We start from the raw sequence: 20,122 nt of genomic DNA, 5'->3' as shown, positions 1-20,122 counted from the left end.
AAGGCGAAAGGGCATGTTAGGCAATATAACTGGGTTAATGGGCCACGCCTGGAAATGGCATGTTTCATGTCCACTCACATTATCATTGGCCACACCCAACTGCAAGGGGGGTTGGCTAAGTGTCCAAGACGGGGATTTTTTTGTGGATGGCCAGTATATGTCCTTTAAATTAATAGACTAAGCAAAGGATTCTTTACCACTCTTGCAGTTTGTTTAAAATGGTTGTTGTTGTTTAGTTGCTCAGTCGTGTCCGACTCTTTGTGACCCCATGGACCAGGCTTCCCTGTCCTTCACCATCTCCTGGAGCTTGCTCAAACTCATGTCCATTGAGTCGATGATGCCATCCAACCATCTCATCCTCTGTTGCCCCCTTCTCCTGCCTTCAGTCTTTCCTAGCATCGGGGTCTTTCGCAGTGAGTCAGCTCTTTTTATCAGATGGCCAAAGTATTGGAGATTCAGCCTCAGCATCAGTCTCTCCAATGACTATTCAGGATTGATTTCCTTTAGGATTGACAGGTTTGATCTCCTTGCAGTCCAAGGGACTCTCAAGAGTCTTCTCCAATATCACAGTTCAAAAGCATCAATTCTTAGGCATTCAGCCTTCTTTATGGTCCAACTCTCACGTCCATACTTGACTACTGGGGAAAGATTACCTAAGAGCCATAGACTCTCAGGTGTCTGAGTGGCAAAGTGTGATAATATAGTTAAGAACATGGAGTTTGAAGACAGACTTAAGTTTAAATCCTGGCTCTAGTGCTTCCTAGTTGGGGGACATCCATGGGCTTCAGTTTGTTCATCCATTAAATGGAAATAATAATAAAACATGAATTTGATGTAAGGAGTAGGGAAATGAAATATTTAAAGCAATTAACTCAGTACTTATCAAGAGCAGTCTTACTAAATGGAAATTATTGTCATTAGTTATTGACTGGGTGAAATGGAAACTAGAAAGAGAGATTAGAAAGAAAGAATTTGGGATCAAGTGAATTCTGTTATGTGACATTTGAAAAATTATTTAGTGCTACTTAAATTATTATATAGACCTTTGTTTTCCTCGGATAAAATGGTAATTCCTTTTAGCTTATAGAATAATGTGGGAATTGAATGGAATATACACATAAAGTCTTTTATATCATGTTTCACACATAATAAGTCCTATACACGATAAGTATAATGACAATTATGATTAAAGAATGAAATAGTATGTCCAGAAGATGAATTCATTTATGTGGGAAAAATATTTTTCCCTTTCTAGAGAGAATAACTGACAGTGTAAAAACTCTTCCCACTCTCTTTCAACTCCAGTTAATATTTTTAAAATTTTCAAACCACAAAGCTCAAGTATGCAAAAAATGTAAGTATTTTTCCTAGTTTCTGTCCCAAATTTATGGTACCAAGAGCAGATTGGATTTTTGCAGTTTCAAGGAAAATTCAGTCACTTAAGGGCTTTTCCCAGTCACTTTCTAAGTGAACTCATTCAGTGTACGGTTCCACACTTGCCCCCACTGTTTGGTGGCCTCCAAGAATCAAAATAACTTAGCGTCCAGAGTAAGACACCTGTTTCTCAGTCTCCAGCCACCCCTGCTGACTTCCACTGAGGTTTGCAAAGCCCTGTTTGACCCAGGGTTTTCCTTAGACTTCCCTGGATGTCCATTGTCCCCTTTGCTGTCACTTATACCTGATCCCTGTCTTCCAGTCACTTCTGGAAGGCTTCTTGAACTTCCAGGCTTCTATCCTCTGCTCCTATGGCTACATGACACCACGTCACAGCTGGATTTTCTACCATAGTGTTTTATAGCTTCAGACAACTCAGTGAGACTAACTCATCTCTTGCTACCCTGTTCCCCATGCAAGCTCATCTCTACTCTTTTTTTTTTTTTCTTCCCTTTCTGTCATATGTGACTTTTATTCAACTGACAAACCTTTTTCTACAGCTGCACTTGTGGAACATCACATGGTAAAAACAGGAATTTTTTTCTCAAGAATTCCCCCCCCTTTTAAAAATATCTTATTAAACATGAGATTGGTCCTAAAAATACAGAAAGAAAGAAATTTAAATTCACAAAACTGTATATTATCAAAAAGTCACTAAAACACCACACTTGATTATATAAAAAGTCAAGTCCCTTTGTTGTTAAAGAAACATGCTAACTTATTTGTGTTGATGGTGTGGTTTCTTCCTGTTACCAGACTGATGGGGGGAGGGGGAACAAAGGGGCCAAGGGGGTTATTTACTTTTTTAACCTGCCTTCCCTAAGAATTACTCTTATTATTCAAGAAGAGAAAACCCAAGTAAATTCATTTTTCTTCTACATCAGGGATCAACAAACTTATTTTTTTTCTCAGTATTTTTCAACACTGCCAACTTTTCCCTCTTTGAAACATTGTCTTCTTGCTTATTTGACTTTTTAGTCCATCTGTCTCACTGATCATTCTTTCTCAGCTTCTGCAGCATACTCCTTCACTTACGTTACAATCTTGGACATTCTCTCCTATTTTCATTCTTTCTCTGGGTATCTTCATAACCTTGGCTGTAAGCCATATTCTGACATTCCTAAAATGTGTACATCTTCTGCCCAGACTATTCCTCTGAGATCCAGGCTCATGTAACCAATTATCTGTTTGGTATGTCTCTGGACATGTCTAATAGGCAACTCAAGGTTGACAAGACCAAACAGAGCTACTAATTTTTGTCTCCACCTGAGTCCTCTTTTTTCTGAAGCCTGCCCAGGTAAGTGGCACCAGCATCTACTTGAATACTCAAATCACCTTTGACCTTGACTTCTCTTTTCCACAAACCTACCAGACACATGCTAATAGTAAGTCCTAGCAACACAACCTCTAAAACATCTCTTACATCTACTCCCTCTTTTTCATTTCCGCTGTGTGATTCTCATCCAAGCCAGCATCTCACTTAATTACCACAATCACCTCCTCCCCATCTCCCTCTGCATCCCTGTCCAGCTACCTTCTCTATGCAAAATCAAAAGTCATCTTTCTGATACATGAATTAAATCACATAGCTCATCTGCTTTAAAGTCTCCTATGGCTTCCTACTGCATGGGTGTAAGATGCAAACTGCCTTCCACAGTCTGCCAGATCTAGAAAGACCTGCTCTATCCTCATTTCATACATTCTTTCCCCCTTGTTCACCATCTTCCAGCCACAGCCACTTTCTGTCAGGTCCTCAGACATAGCAAGCTCTTTCTGACCTCAAGGCCTTTACATATGCAGCCTTTTCTGCTAGGAACATTCTTTCTATGGCAATTAAATGCTCATCTTAAACTTGAGACCCTCTATGGATAAGACACAAAGGAGTCTATCTTCCATCCCTGATGTTACTTTCTCACCCAGCTTTGCTTCTCTTATTAGTCATTCAGTTCAGTTCAGTTCAGTCACTCAGTCATGTCCAACTCTTTGTGACCCCATGGACTGTAGCAGGCCAGGCCTGCCTGTCCATCACCAACTCCCAGAGTTTACTGAAACTCATGTGCATTGAGTTGGTGGTGCCATCCAACCATCTCATCCTCTGTCATCCACTTCTCCTCTCACTTTCAATCTTTCCCAGCATCAGGGTCTTTTCAAATGAGTCAGCTCTTCGCATCAGGTGGCCAAAGTATTGGAGTTTCAGCTTCAACATCAGTCCTTCCAATGAATATTCAGGACTGATTTCCTTTAGGATGGACTGGTTGGATCTTCTTGCAGTCCAAGGGACTCTCATAGAGTTAAAAAAGTTAGCTAGTTATGGTTTCCTGTTTGTTGCTTACCTCTCTCTGTTTCATGAGGGCAGGATGATACCGGTCCTGTTCAGCATTCAGTATGCGTAACATCTTGCACAGGCCCTGGTGCAGAGTGAATGGTTAATGGATGAAAGTCTACTCATTAAAAAAAATCAGTCTAGAATGTTAAATTTGGCAAAGACTATTAGAGATACTGTGGGGCTTCTCTGGTGGCTCAGTGGGTAAAGAATCTGCCTGCAATGCAGAAGACACAGGAGACATGGGTTCAGTTCTTGGGTGGGGAAGATCTCCTGGAGAAGGAAATAGCAGCCCACTCCAGTATTGTTGCCTGAAAAATCCCGAGTACAGAGCATCCTGGCAGGCTATAGTCCATAGGATAACAAAGAGTTGAACACGACTGAACAACTAAGCATGCACCTGTAATTTGTATATATATATTCTACAGCGCAGGAAGGGCTGAAAGGAGCTACCTTGCATCCGAGGTCAGGGGGTGCGGCCGACAGGAGATACCCAGCCTCCGAGGTCAGAGGCGGCGGACGGGAGGAGCTACCCCACGCTCCCAAGCCCGAGGCCAGGGGCGGCAGCCAGGAGGAGCAACCCACCAGCGAGCCCAGGGGTGGCGTCAAGAGGCCGGGCCGTGGCTGCGCGGGCACAGGAGGGCCTAAAGGAGCTATCCCACATTGAAGGTCAGGAAGGGCGGTGGTGAGGAGATACCCCTCGTCCAAGGTAAGGAGCAATGGCTGCGCTTTGCTGGAGCAGCTGTGAAGAGATACCCCACGCCCAAGGTAAGAGAAACCCAAGTAAGACGGCAGGTGTTGCAAGAGGGCATCAGAGGGCAAACACACTGAAACCATACTCATAGAAAACTAGTCAATCTAATCACACTAGGACCACAGCCTTGTCTAACTCAATGAAACTAAGCCATGCCCGTGGGGCAACCCAAGACGGGCAGGTCATGGTGGAGAGATCTGACAGAATGTGGTCCACTGGAGAAGGGAATGGCAAACCACTTCAGTATTCTTGCCTTGAGAACCCCATGAACAGTATGAAAAGGAAAATAATAGGATACTGAAAGAGAAACTCCCCAGGTCAGTAGGTGCCCAATATGCTACTGGAGATCAGTGGAGAAATAACTCCAGAAAGAATGAAGGGATGGAGCCAAAGCAAAAACAACACCCAGCTGTGGATGTGACTGGTGATAGAAGCAAGGTCTGACGCTGTAAAGAGCAATATTGCATAGGAACCTGGAATGTCAGGTCCATGAATCAAGGCAAATTGGAAGTGGTCAAACAAGAGATGGCAAGAGTGAATGTCGACATTCTAGGAATCAGCGAACTCAAATGGACTGGAATGGGTGAATTTAACTCAGGTGACCATTATATCTACTACTGCGGGCAGGAATCCCTCAGAAGAAATGGAGTGGCCATCATGGTCAACAAAAGAGTCCAAAATGCAGTACTTGGAAGCAATCTCAAAAATGACAGAAAGATCTCTGTTCATTTCCAAGGCAAACCATTCACTATCACAGTAATCCAAGTCTATGCCCCAACCAGTAATGCTGAAGAAGCTGAAGTTGAACGGTTCTATGAAGACCTACAAGATCTTTTAGAACTAACACTCAAAAAAGATGTCCTTTTCATTATAGGGGACTGGAATGCAAAAGTAGGAAGTCAAGAAACACCTGGAGTAACAGGCAAATTTGGCCTTGGAATACAGAGTGAAGCAGGGCAAAGACTAATAGGATTTTGCCAAGAAAATGCACTGGTCATAACAAACACCTTCTTCAAACAACACAAGAGAAGACTCTATACATGGACATCACCAGATGGTCAACACCAAAATCAGATTGATTATATTCTTTGCAGCCAAAGATGGAGAAGCTCTATACAGTCAGCAAAAACAAGACCAGGAGCTGACTGTGGCTCAGACCATGAACTCCTTATAACCAAATTCAGACTTAAATTGAAGAAAGTAGGGAAAACCACAAGACCATTCAGGTATGACCTAAATCAAATCCCTTATGATTACACAGTGGAAGTGAGAAATAGATTTAAGGGCCTAGATCTGATAGATAGAGTGCCTGATGAACTATGGAATGAGGTTCGTGACACAGGGATCAAGACCATCCCCATGGGAAAGAAATGCAAAAAAGCAAAATGGCTGTCTGGGGAGGCCTTACAAATAGCTGTGAAAAGAAGAGAAGCAAAAAGCAAAGGAGAAAAGGAAAGATATAAACATCTGAATGCAGAGTTCCGAAGAATAGCAAAAAGAGATAAGAAAGCCTTCCTCAGCGATCAATGCAAAGAAATAGAGGAAAACAACAGAATGAGAAAGACTAGGGATCTCTTCAAGAAAATCAGAGATACCAAAGGAACATTTCATGCAAAGATGGGCTCGATAAAGGACAGAAATGGTATGGACCTAACAGAAGCAGAAGATATTAAGAAGAGATGGCAAGAATACACAGAAGAACTGTACAAAAAAGATCTTCACGACCCAGATAATCATGATGGTGTGATCACTGACCTAGAGCCAGACATCCTAGAATGTGAAGTCAAGTGGGCCTTAGAAAGCATCACTACGAACAAAGCTAGTGGAGGTGATGGAATTCCAGTTGAGCTATTTCAAATCCTGAAAGATGATGCTGTGAAAGTGCTGCATTCAATATGCCAGTAAATTTGGAAAACTCAGCAGTGGCCACAGGACTGGAAAAGGGCAGTTTTCATTCCAATCCCAAAGAAAGGCAATGCCAAAGAATGCTCAAACTGCCGCACGATTGCACTCATCTCACATGCTAGTAAAATAATGCTCAAAATTCTCCAAGCCAGGCTTCAGCAATATGTGAACCGTGAACTTCCTGATGTTCAAGCTGGTTTTAGAAAAGGCAGAGGAACCAGAGATCAAATTGCCAACATCCGCTGGATCATCGAAAAAGCAAGAGAGTTCCAGAAAAACATCTATTTCTGCTTTATTGACTATACCAAAGCCTTTGACTTTGTAGATCACAATAAACTGTGGAAAATATTTCAAGAGATGGGAATACCAGACCACCTGACCTGCCTCTTGAGAAATTTGTATGCAGGTCAGGAAGCAACAGTTAGAACTGAACATGGAACAACAGACTGGTTCCAAATAGGAAAAGGAGTTCGTCAAGGCTGTATATTGTCACCCTGTTTATTTAACTTATATGCAGAGTACATCATGAGAAACGCTGGAGTGGAAGAAACACAAGCTGGAATCAAGATTATCGGGAGAAATATCAATAACCTCAGATATGCAGACGACAGCACCCTTATGGCAGAAAGTGAAGAGGAACTAAAAAGCCTCTTGATGAAAGTGAAAGTGGAGAGGGAAAAAGTTGGCTTAAAGCTCAATATTCAGAAAACGAAGATCATGGCATCCGGTCCCAATCACTTCATGGGAAATAGATGGGGAAACAGTGGAAACAGTGTCAGACTTTATTTTTCTGGGCTCCAAAATCACTACAGATGGTGACTGCAGCCATGAAATTAAAAGACACTTACTCCTTGGAAGGAAAGTTATGACCAACCTAGATAGCATATTCTAAAGCAGAGACATTACTTTGCCAACAAAGGTTCGTCTAGTCAAGGCTATGGTTTTTTCTGTGGTCATATATGGATGTGAGAGTTGGACTGTGAAGAAGGCTGAGCGCCGAAGAATTGATGCTTTTGAACTGTGGTGTTGGAGAAGACTCTTGAGAGTCCCTTGGACTGCAAGGAGATCCAACCAGTCCATTCTGAAGGAGATCAGCCCTGGGATTTCTTTGGAAGGAATGATGCTAAAGCTGAAACTCCAGTACTTTGGCAACCTCATGCGAAGAGTTGATTCATTGGAAAAGACTTTGATGCTGGGAGGGATTGGGGGCAGGAGGAGAAGGGGACGACAGAGGATGAGATGGCTGGATGGCATCACTGACTCGATGGACATGAGTCTGAGTGAACTCCGGGAGTTGGCCTGGCATGCCGAGATTCATGGGGTCGCAAAGAGTCGGACACGACTGAGCGACTGATCTGATCTGATCTGATCTGATATATATATACAGACATACAATACTGTATCTCATCCAATCTCACTTTGCAGATAAATACACTGAAGCCCAGAGTATTGGTGAAGTGAATGAAGCCATTGCTTAAATAGTATTAGAATCCCATTCTTTCATTTCCAGCCCAGGGCTGTTGGTTCTACATCACAGAAGGCAAGGCCAAGAGATCATAGGAGTAATGTTTGGTCTATATTTTATTCCATTTTCTTTATTAAAGTCAACATTTTCAACCTTTAAATAAGTTCCCAGAGGATGGGGACTGTCCTTTTAATTTGCCTAATGCAGCAAAAAGCAAGATAACTGCATAAACTTTTCCAGACATCTTGTTTATAGCCCTTAAGCTGGTGTCCAATAGAATTTAAATTGAATTGAACCTATTTTTAATATTTCAAACCATCGTTGGTTCATGTTTTCCATATAAAGTCTACAGTTCCCTCTTCACATTTCGCATTTCCATCGTCTTTTTCCACCATCAAGTGGTCTGGCTCTCCCATGAGTGTGGCAGCCAGATGACAAATGCTCTTCCAAATAACCCCAGGAGTGCCTTCTGCTTCTGAACCAGGGTTAGACAGCCAGCTACGAGAGTGGAAAGAGCAGGGGTTAGAAACGGGGCACCCCACTTTATAATCCTGACTCTGTCACTAATCCCCTGTGTCCCTCTGGACAATTTGCTTTAACACCCTGGCCACAGCCCCCTGATTTGTAGAATGGAGAATTCAAAATGAAATCTTCCCAAAGTTTCCAGCCAGCTCTAACATTCTGTGTGTAATTTTCTCTGTGTATTGCTACACAAAAAAGAAAACTTTGCAACCTAAGATTAATTCATCTCATCTGTCCCCTTCTCTCCTATTTAGATCTCATTTACTTTCTTCCTTTATAGTGTGACTTCCTTAAGAAATCTTAGGATTCCTAAGCATCTCAGGAATCCTTAGAATCTCTAGGTTCTAAGATTCTAATCTTAGAGAATCTTCTCAAACTCCAAATGACTCCTGAGAATGTTCAATTGCTTTTCACCATTTTGCTTCAACCTCTTTAAATTGATATCTTGAGCAAGAAAATACTTGAGGCATCATTAGGAATTGGTCACCAGTGTGCAGCCTCAGCACTTGTGCCAGGAGGCACCAGTGAGGTTAGCTTTTCTCCCCAGGAAATGCGATTTTGGAGTATTTCTGGAAAATGCCTAAGAAACTTTCCAGACCCCTGAACTTTGTTTTTTCACTTTTGAGGGCAGTCAGACATATATTCAGGGACTTTTCTGGTAGCTCTGACTATAAAGAGTCTGCCTGCAATGCAGGAGACCTAGGTTTGATCCCGGGGTTGGGAAGATCCACTGGAGAGGGAAATGGCAACCCACTCCAGTATTCTTGCCTGGAGAATCCCCTGGACAGAGAAGCCTGGTGGGCTATGGTCCATGAGGTCACAAAAGAGTCAGACACAACTTAGTGATTGTGTATAGACATATATGCAAGCATCCAAGTAGAATGAACACTTTCCCCCAAAGTGTTCCACTTCCTGCTTAAACTGATACTAAAATTACACAATCATCCTACTTGTCTAGTTCAGAGCCACTCTATAGACAGGCTGCCATAAAATTAAGTCATCTATTCTTTCATTCATTTACATGTTTAACAATTTTTTTTTTCAATAGCTGCTATGTGCAAGGCATTGTGTCAGGTAGCCAGGATCTAGAAATGGATAAGGGCACTAATCTATGTCCTCAGAAACCTTGGTCTCCTGATAATGCTGGATAGGTAAATATGAAAATTCAAGGTAATAAATGCTACAATTTCCTTTTACAGACTTCATGGCTATTTTTGAATGATGTATTAGGGGTCAGTGGATCTGCATGGCATCGTGGTGTTTTCAGTACCCAAAACCCATAAAGACTTAATCCAGCCATGTGTTTTGTGTGAATTACAAGAAGGGTATAAGATGAGGAGGTGAAGGAATGGTGATTTCTTCTTTATGCTACTGGGGGTTCTTGGAGAAGCGAATCATATTTGGATGGAGTCCAAAACACCACAGTCTTGTTTTAAAGTGTCAGGTCAATGGCACACATTTCACGCAGCTGAGCTTTGATGAAAACACTATTGCCTGCTCTTCTCATCCCAGCTCTTGAAGTCCCGCTGGAGTAGATTCATGCTTTGCCATAGTGAAAATTTTCATCAAATTTAGAGAAGGAGTTCTGTAGCTCAGTGGTCCAGCTCTCAGCAGGAACCTCAGCAGCTCTTCTTTCCCACCAACTGACACCACTGAGTTTGTGTGAAATGATCATCTCTGTAAGGAATTTGGGAAAAGAAGTTGTTTTTGTCTTACTGTAGTAGAATTTATGTGTTAGTCTCAGTGATTTCCAGTTGCCTTCATTCTTTAACCACAGGACCCTATGGACTATAGCCTGCCAGTTTCCTCTATTCATGGGATTTTTCCAACAAGAATACTGGAGTGGGTTGCCATTTACTCCTCCAGGGGGTCTTCCCCACCCAGGGATTGAACCCGAGTCTCTTTCATCTCCTGCACTGCAGGTGGATTCTTTACTACTGATCCTCTGGGGAAGCCTTCTTTAACTATAGTTCAGAGCCAAAAGGTGTGTTGAACTTTGGGATACCAATAACAAGAATATAATCAACATTTGTTGAACATTTACTAGGTGCAAAACATGGTTCTTAGTTCAAGTGCCTCTTATCCTTTGATCCTCACAACACCCCTGTGAGGTGGGTACTAACATAATCATCCTCACTTTACAGATAAGGTAACTGAGACATAAAGAGAGGTTAAATAGGGAATTCCCTGGCAGTCCAGTGTTAGGACTCTGCTTTTCAATGCAGGGGGTATGGCTTTCAGTCCCTGATTAGGGAAGCAAGGTCCCACATACTGTGGAGTGCTACCAACAATCTTTATTAAAAACAAACCCAAAAAAAGGGCTAAATAATTTGCTTTAGCTAGAAAGTAGTAATACTAAGATATTAACTCATAGTCCATTTGATCATAGCCTTCATGTTGACCTGCTAAACTAGATTATTTCAAATTTTAAAAAAATGTTCATCACTATGATACCAATTATTACAGATGTTAAGTAATTTGATACATTATGGTTATGTTACATAAAATGGATTTTGTAAAATTAACACAACAGAAACTTCAGATGAAATCTAATGATGAAATAAGACATCGTTGTGTCTTACTGATAAACAGTGAGTGCTTCCTGTCCCAGTCCTTTGCATCCCACTCATCCCACACCCTTCACATCCCAATGGGTGTGAATTTACCCTCCCCTGCTCTTAGAAAAAAAAGGGCTTTGATAAGACAGGGTAAATGGATCAAATCTAAGTGCCTCATCCAGTTTTCCAATCTCGAACTTCATTTTTTTCAGTGTTCCAAAGAACAGGTCTATTAAACTTAGTTTTAAGACTTACATCTCATTTTTCCAATTGTCTTGAATGCCCTCCAAGGGTTATGAATGCATGCTAAATCACTTCAGTTGTATCCAACACTGTGATCCTATGGACTGTAACCTGACAGGCTGCTCTGTCCATTGGATTCTCCACAGAGTATATAGTTATGTGAACCAACTGGTAAGTTCCATTTCTGGCAGTAACATATTCTTTAAACCAACATGTGGGGGTTGCTTAATGTGAAGATTAATAGAATTGGGCAGTTAGATGTGTGGGGTTATTAGAGTCAGCATGTATACTCATCCTATCGAGATCAACACAGGAGGTTATCTCGCTTGAATGCGGCCTCTTTTAACAACAGAATGAATAGTAACAACCTCACAGCAACCTTGGATGTGGGGTATCTCCTCATAGGCACTCCAGCACCACACAGACGCTATCCATAAGCCTCTTAACATCTCCATCAGAGAGCAGACAAACCGAAAACCACAATCACAGAAAACTAACCAATCTGATACATGGACCACATCCTTGTCTAACTCAGTGAAACTATGAGCCATGCTGTGTAGGGCCACCCAAGAAGAATGGGTCATGGTGGAGAGTTCTGACAAAATATGGTCCCCTGGAAAAGGGCATGGAAAACCACTTCAGTATTCTTGCCTTGAGAACCCCATGAAGAGTATGAAAAGGCAAAAAGAAAAGACACTGAAAGATGAACTCTCCAGGTTGGTAGGTGCCCAATATGCTACTGGAGATCAGTGGAGAAAGAATGAAGAACTCCAGAAAGAATGAAGAGATGGAGCTAAAGCAAAAACAACACCCAGTTGTGGATGTGACTGGTGATAGAAGCAAGGTCTAATGCTTTAAAGAGCAATATTGCATAGGATCCTGGAATGTTAGGTCCATGAATCAAGGTAAATTAGAAGTGGTCAAATAGGAGATGGCAAGAGTGAACGTCAACATTCTAGGAATCAGCAAACTAAAATGGACTGGAATGGGTGAATTTAACTCAGATGACCTTTATATCTACTACTGTGGGCAAGAATCCCTTAGAAGAAATGAAGTAGGCTTCATAAAGAATCTAAAATGAAGTATTTGAATGCAGTTTCAAAAACAACAGAATGATTTCTGTTCATTTCCAAGGCAAACCATTCACTATCACAGTAATCCAAGTCTATGCCCCAACCAGTAACACTGAAGAAGCTGAAGTTGAATGGTTCTATGAAGACCCACAAGATCTTTTAGAACTAACACCCAAAAAGATGTCCTTTTCATTATAGGGAACTAGAATGCAAAAGTGGGAAGTCAAGAAACAAATTTGCCTGGAGTAACAGGCAAATTTGGCCTTGGAGTACGGAATGAAGCAGGACAAAGGCTAATAGAGTATTGCCAGGAAAACACACCGGTCATAGCAAACACCCTCTTCCAACAACACAAGAGAAGACTCTACACATGGACATCACCAGATGGTCAACACCGAAATCAGATTGATTATATTCTTTGCAGCCAAAGATGGAGAAGCTCTATACAGTCAGCAAAATCAAGACTGGGAGCTGACTGTGGCTCAGATCATGAATTCCTTATTGCCAAATTCAGACTTAAATTGAAGAAAGTAGGGAAAACCACAAGACCATTCAGGTATGACCTAAGTCAAATCCCTTATGATTATACAGTGGAAGTGACAAATAGATTCAAGGAATTAGATCTGACAGAGTGCCTGAAGAACTATGTAGGGAGGTTCATGACATTGTACAGGAGGCAGGGATCAAGACCATCCCCAAGAAAAAGAAATGCAAAAAGGAAAAATGGTTGTCTGACAAGGCCTTACCAATAGCTGAGAAAAGAAGAGAAGCTAAAGGAAAAGAAGAAAAGAAAAGATATACCCATCTGAATCCAGAGTTCCAAAGAATAGCAAGGAGAGATAAGAAAGCCTTCCTTGGTGATCAATGCAAAGAACTAGAGGAAAATAACAGAATGGGAAACACTAGAGATCTCTTCAAGAAAATTAGAGATACCAAGGGAACATTTCATGCAAAGATGAGCACAATAAAGAACAGAAATGGTATGGACCTAACAGAAGCAGAAGATATTAAGAAAAGGTGGCAAGAATACACTAAAGAACTATACAAAAAAGATCTTCATGACCCAGATAACCATGATGGTGTGATCACTCACCTAGAGCCAGACATCCTGGAATTTGAACTCAAGTGGGCATTAGGAAGCATCGGTATGAACAAAGCTAGTGAAAGTGATAGAATTCCAGTTGAGCTATTTCAAATCCTAAAATATGATGCTGTGAAAGTGCTGCACTCAATATGTCAGCAAATTTGGAAAACTCAGCAGTGGCCATAGGACTGAAAAAGATCAGTTTCCATTCCAATCCCAAAGAAAGGCAATGCCAAAGAATGCTCAAACTACCACACAATTGCACTTATCTCACATGCTAGCAAAGTAATGCTCAAAATTCTCAAAACCAGGCTTCAACAGTATGTGAACTTCCAGATGTTCAAGAGGATTTAGAAAAAGCAGAAGAACCAGGGATCAAATTGCCAACATCCACTGGATCATTGAAAAAGCAAGAGAGTTCCAGCAAAAATCTACTTCTGCTTTATTGACTATGCCAAAGCCTTTGACTGTGTGGATCACAACAAACTGTGGAAAATTCTGAAAGACATGGGCATACCAGACCACCTGACCTGCCTCTTGAGAAACGTGTATGCAGGTCAGGAAGCAACAGTTAGAACTGGACATGGAACAACAGATTGGTTCCAAATAGGAAAAGGAGTATGTCAAGGCTGTATATTGTCACCCTGCTTATTTAACTTATATGCAGAGTACATCATGAGAAATGCTGGGCTGGGAGAAACACAAACTGGAATCAAGATTGCTGGGAGAAATATCAATAACCTCAGATATGCAGATGACACCACATTATGGCAGAAAATGAAGAAGAACTAAAGAGCCTCTTGATGAAAGTGAAAGAAGAGAGTGAAAAAGTTGGCTTAAAGCTCAACATTTAGAAAACTAAGATCATGGCATCCGGTCCCATCACTTCATGGGAAATAGATGGGGAAACCTTGGAAACAGTGGCTTACTTTATTTTTGTAGTCTCCAACATCACTGCAGATGGTGACTGCAGTCATGAAATTAAAAGAGGCTTACTTCTTGGGAGAAAAGTTATGACCAACCTAGAGAATATATTAAAAAGCAGAGACATTACTTTGCCAAAGGTCCATCTAGTCAGAGCTATGGTTTTTCCAGTGGTCATGTATGGATGTGAGAGTTGTACTGTAAAGAAAGCTGAGTGCTGAAGAATTGATGCTTTTGAACTGTGGTGTTGGAGAAGACTCTTGAGAGTCCCTTGAACTGCAAGGAGATCCAACCAGTCCATTCTAAAGGAAGTCAGTCTTGAATATTTGTTGGGAGAACTGATGCTGAAGCTGAAACTCCAATATTTTGGCCACCTGATGTGAAGAACTGACTCATTTGAAAAGATCTTGATGCTGGGAAGGATTGAGGGTGGGTGGAGAAGGGGATGACAGAGGATGAGATGGTTGAATGGCATCACTGACTCAATGGACATGAGTTTGAGTAAACTCCAGGAGTTGGTGATGGACAGGGAGGCCTGACATGCTGCAGTCCATGGGGTCACAAAGATTGGACATGACTGAGCAGCTGAACTGAACAGGGCAACCAATCACAGAAATTGAGCTCCCCTGATGAAAGATAAGAACCTTTGCTCTCATGATCAGTGGCACTTGGACCTACAGTGGTCCATGATCTCCTTAATCCCTCCTAACTTTGAGGGTTTGTCCTCTGGGTGGAAACTTTGGACCTCAAAGAAACTATATCTCTTGTTTTGGGTTCTATCCAGCCACTGGAGAGAGATTCAGTGGTGTAAGAGATACTTAACACCAATAAGAGTATTAAAGAACCATCACAGTAATCTTTCTAGAACTTTAGGCACTGAGGCATTTTACTCCTACTCACGTATAAGTGTGTATGTGATATGTGTAATTGTAAGAAAATTTTAGCTTAAATAAGCTGAATTAATTTTTTTGAATATTGCTGTTCATTTGAATGTTAATATAGTGAAAGCCATTTGAAAAGGCTACCCGTATTTGGTTTTTGCTTATTATAGCAGAGTCAATACAAAATGATTCACTGAAGGTCTTAGACTCCCTGCAGCTTTTCCATTTGCCCATCTCCTTTCTGCCAATTCATTGACGGTACTTTTTCCAGACCCATTCTTCAGCATTTATGCTTACAGCTTATTCCACATTCAAGGTTTTATGCACTTGTCTAAGTTTTATAATTATGTTGCATGGGAATTTCCAGTTTGCCCTTTCAGAGCACAAGGCAGGCATTTTATTGAATATTTATTGAAGAAATAGATACTTACTAAATATCCAGTAAGCTGAGTGAGAGATTAGAATGAAGAGAACACAACCTCAGAAGTTTGAAGTGTGTCCATAAAACTGAATTCAACCTTCAACACATGCAAAGCAAATAAGTGAATGTAACCTAATGCTGTAAAGGCCCATTAGCCTGCACATTTCACGTTTTGAAATTACATAATAAGATAAGGGAAGACAGGGCTTTTCCAACTTGTAGATGGGAAACACGAGGCAGAAAGCAGTGGTTTGACTGAGGTTTTTTTCCACTTAATTTCATTGCCTCTTAAAAAATGACGGAAACATTCGTGGAACAACTTTGTGCTGATTCACTCAAAAACTCAACCTCAAGCCATTGTGATTTCTCATTTCTTTTTTGGACCAAGTATTTTTGTGTCTGCAAGTGAAGTAGAAGTGTAAAATCGATTAAGAAGGATGGAGACTCCTGCACGTCTGGATCAGAGAGAATTTTTTCACCCTGACTGCAAGGTAAACCCATTACTCCTTGATGAGGTGCTTTCCTTTGTTCAACCTTCAAATTTAATACTTAGCAAAAAAAGAAAAGGAAAATGGTTTGGGTATAAAATAATATTCAACACACTATTAAAGTTGAGGGATGAGAAAGCAGGAGATAAAAAAATTAATATTTATGGTTACTTAATAGATGTTTTTAAAAGTTCAGAATCAATATTTTGAAAGATTGACTCCTGTTTAAATGTCAGAAAATAAATGGAACAGGCTGAGGCAGTGTTGCCAGGCCCAAACTACTCAAATTGTAGGCAAGTACGGTTTGTGACTGCTCTGGTATTGGTGTTCTCACTCAGAGCAGAGGGGTATGAGAAATCGACATAAGAATCAATCATTTTAAACCTACTGTGGCAGACAATAATGATTCCCAAAGGCGGCTACGTCCTAATCCCTAGAGCCTGAGAGCATGTTATTGTGTGTAACAATAGGGACTTTGCAGATTAAAAAAAAAATTTTTTTTTAAGTAGAACTTTCAAAAATTATTTATTTATTTATTGGCTGCTCTGGGTATTCATTGCTGTGCTCAGGCTTTCTCCAGTTGCAGGGAGCAAGCAGGGACTTCCTAGTCCCTAGGACTAGTTGCGGTGTGGCGTCTGTTTCGGAGCACAGGCCCGCGGGGTCCAGAAGTTGTGGCACGCGGGCTCAGTAGTTTGCTTTGCAGCATGTGGGAGCTGCCCAGACCAGGGATTGAACCCCTGTCCCTTGCATTGCCAGGTGGATTCTTAACCACTGGACCGACCAGGGAAGTCCCAGATTTTTTTTTTTTTTTTTTTTTTAATATAGCTGTGCTGGGTCTTCACTGGTGCTTGAGGGCTTTCTCTAGTTGCGGAGAGTGAGGGCTACTTTTTGTTATGGGCCCTAAAGTACACAGACGTCAGTAGTTAACGGCACATGGGCTTGGTTGCTCTGCAGCATGTGGACTCTTCCTGGACTGGGGATCAAACCCATGTTCTCTGCATTGGTAGGCAGAGTCTTATCCACTGTGCCACCTGGGAAGTCCCCAGATTTTTTTTTTTTAACTGAAGTATAGTTGTTTACATTGTCATGTTCATTTCAATTGTACAACAAAATGATTCTTTCCACATTCTTTTTCATTATAGAAAAATAGTTATTACAAAATGTTAAATATAGTTCCCTGTACTATAGAGTAGATCTTTTTGTTTATATTTTTTAAACTAGCAATTTTTAAACTATTAAGGGGAACTATTTTTTTTTTCATATTCTTATTGGCAATTTCTCTTTCTTCTTTTTTGAAATGACTGTATATTTGTACATTTTTCTATTGATTTATTCATATTTTTCATACTAGTTTATTGGAATCCCTCACAAGTTAACGTTAACACTTAGTCATGTATTTTGCAAATGTCAGTACAATTCATTCTTTTCCTCCTTAATTCATTAAGATTTTTAAACAGAAATTTGTTTTTCTTATTTTTATAGGATTCGGTTCAGTTCAGTCACTCAGTCGTGTCCGACTCTTTGCAACCCCATGAACTGCAGCACACCTGGTCTCCCTGTCTATCACCAACTCCAGGAGCTTACTCAAACTCATGTCCATCTAGTTGGTGATGCCATCCAACCATGTCATCTCTGTCGTCCCCTTCTCCTCCTGCTCTCAACCTTTCCCAGCATCAGGGTCTTTTCCAATGAGTCAGCTCTTCGCATCAGGTGGCCAAAGTATTGGAGTTACAGCTCCAATTGGAGTTTATAGGATTAAAACTTTTATTAAATTGTTCTTTGGTGACATGCTTAGAAAATGTTGCTCCAAAGTTGCACATTCATCCCTACTTATTTTCCTCCAAGATTTGATGACTTTACTTTTTCCATTTAAATGTTTTATCCACCTGAAATTCATTTTACCATGTGATGTTACCTAGTGATAGAACTCGAATTTTTCTAAATTGGTAGCTGAATTTACCAATACCATTTACAGAATAAATCAAGAACATCTTAGGCTCTACCATCACAGAATTCATGCAAACAGTAGGATTGGTATTTGAGTATTTCCCCCCAATGATGGTGCCCTCCTCATTGTCATGTGTTGAATATCCTCATAAATTGTCTCTCCTCTCCTAGGAATTGCTGCCAGGAAAGTGTCTTACAAATTCATTTTCAATACAATCTCCAAGTGTTGAACACCTTCTATAGATCAGGCTCTGAGCTAAGCTTCTTAAGATAAGTCACAGATCTTATCTTCAAGAAGTCTAGTGTTCAATGGTGAGACACAAATAGAAGCAGTAGGAGTTTTTAAATTAATTAATTAATTTGGCTGTATTGGGTCTTAGTTGTGGAAGGCAAGATCTTCATTGCAACCTGCAGGATCTGAGTTCCCCAACCAGGGATTGAACCCATGTGCCCTGCATCAGAAGGTGGATTCTTAACCACTAGACCACCAGGGAAGTCCTGAGAAGCAGAGAGAGTTTTAAGGTAGAATAATACTGAAGACTTCCTTGGTGGCTCAGATGGTAAAGAATCCACCTGCAATGCAGATTTGATCCCTGGGTCAGAAAGATCCACTAGAGAAGGGAATGGCAACCCACTCCAGTATTCTTGCCTAGAGAATTCTATAGATAGAAGAGCCTGGCAGGTTACATACAGTCCATGGGGTTTCAAAGAGTCAGACATAACTGAGGCACTAACACTATCTAATACTATTAATATTTATAACTATTTATTGAGTGCTTACTGTATGCCTCTCACTAAACCAGGTACTTCATAATCATCTCATTTCACCCTCAGGACAATGTTTAGGTGCTGCATTGATTCTCACGTTCATGACACATCCTCCCTTTACAAGTGATTAAAGGAGCAGATGTTTCAGGTACTGAAACTGATCGACACGACACACTTTTTAGTCCAAGCCGGTTGTCAGTCCTGAGAAAACATCACATTGAGAAATCTGTTGACAAAGCAAGGTGAGGGAAGAGCTCTGTGGGTCCTCTTGGCTGCTGAGCCCTAGCTTTGGATGACTGGCAGAGACTAAGGGCATACTCTAGACAACTACAGAGCATTATGTGTTCCATGGCGACCAGGAGCCACTACAGATCCCACACATTGTGTCTGACTGCTGCTTTCCTCACTGGCCTGGAGGAGCCACCAGGCTTGCACCTTGTCCAGGCCAGCAGCTTCTGTTTCAGCTATTCTGAGTCCAGTGCCAGGCATGTGTGCAGCCTCATGGCAAAGGGTTCCAGCTCCTTTGATTTCACTGGCATTGCCAAGGTTGGAGGCAAGGAGGAACTGATTTATGTTCCCATTTGTCATTCTGCCCTGCTTCATGTCTATGAATCTTCAATGACTTCCGTCCCAGATGCAGAGGCAACAGGCTCCCACTTCTTCGACAGCACCTACAACTGTGTAAAATCAGATCCCTAACGTAAATCCTTTATTCCATGTCATCCACAGCGATTCTGTGTCTCTGCTGAAACACTGACTGATACAATATGTTTGAATATTAAATAACAAATAGGGGTTAGTGGTAGCCTCTGGGGAGAGAAGGAAGAGAATGAATTGGCTGTAAGGTCTTCAGTGTTATTTATGTAATAAAATAACAATTTTTTCATAATGTATTTGTTACAGCAAACTATATCATATATTATAAAGTGGTATATGTTATTTTCAATTATAAAATTGTCATATGTTATAATAAAATTATAAAATTGTGAATTTATCAGGCTGGTGTCTGAGTACACAATGAATGAACAAATGTGTGACATTGGGCAAATTATTCAACCTCTCTTCTTTTCCATTTCTTGATCTTCAAAATAATAGGATTTAATTATATTTATGTGCATTTAATTTTAAAAATTCTTGAACTCCATCAGTACAGTCTGTTGATTTATATCAGGAAATAAAATACCTGTTCTCAAATATTTGAAGACCGCAATGGAAGATGGTGATCTGCTTTAACCTATGTTATTTTTTAGAGCAATGGGTTATATTCAATATAAGAAATAATTTCCCACCAAAAGAACAAGATGACTTTGGAGTAATGTGTTCTCTCTTTCT

Source organism: Bos javanicus, chromosome 14 (genome assembly GCF_032452875.1).
Source record: "Bos javanicus breed banteng chromosome 14, ARS-OSU_banteng_1.0, whole genome shotgun sequence".
NCBI lineage: Eukaryota > Metazoa > Chordata > Mammalia > Artiodactyla > Bovidae > Bos > Bos javanicus.
This window is presented reverse-complemented; position numbering follows the sequence as displayed.